Here is a 746-nt window from a genome sequence, read left to right as displayed (position 1 = left end):
AATAAATATTATCAATTATAATCATATTGAATTTAGAATTTAAACTAAATATTGGTAATATAATCCTGATTCTTATTTTAATTGACTCTGTAATTAAATTTATTACTATTTTAATTGATAAATTTGTTCAGGGTGAAGCTACAGGAATTTGGTCGAAGATTGTGATTTAAAAAAAAATCGTACAAAAAATTATTAAAAATGATCTTAAATTTATTTAAAAATATTTTTAAAAATAGAACATAAAACTGAAAATTATATAAAAAAAATCCCGACAATCCAGGTTGGGCCAGCGCATGATCGACACTGAGGCCCGAGGCGACCCAGCCCGTTTCGTATGTCACACCCCCCACGTGCAATCACGTGGTCGGGCTTTCTATGAGTGCCACCCCAACATAAATGAATTCTTCTTTTAAGCTCGACACCGCATGCTTTAGAGACCGTGGGATCTAATGTCGCTCTCTAGTCAACACCTTACCTCGCTCGTTTCCTTGCAACCGCCTCCCTTTCAAAAATGGAAAAATTCAAGGTACGCAAAGTGACTGAGCCCATTCTGCTCTCCAGAGATACGGCTAATCTGGCCCCATCAAACCATGTCTTGTGAGGTCCGGTAACTTTTGTGTTCGGGACGTTGTGTCCCTTAAAATATAGACGTCATTTATTTCCTTCAACACTGTGCGAACGGGGATGTCGGAGACTCGGAGGTCCTTCCCTCCACTGACGCTCGAATTCCCGAAATGCGCCGCAAT

Source organism: Zingiber officinale, chromosome 1B, assembly GCF_018446385.1.
Source record: "Zingiber officinale cultivar Zhangliang chromosome 1B, Zo_v1.1, whole genome shotgun sequence".
Classification (NCBI taxonomy): domain Eukaryota; kingdom Viridiplantae; phylum Streptophyta; class Magnoliopsida; order Zingiberales; family Zingiberaceae; genus Zingiber; species Zingiber officinale.
This window is presented reverse-complemented; position numbering follows the sequence as displayed.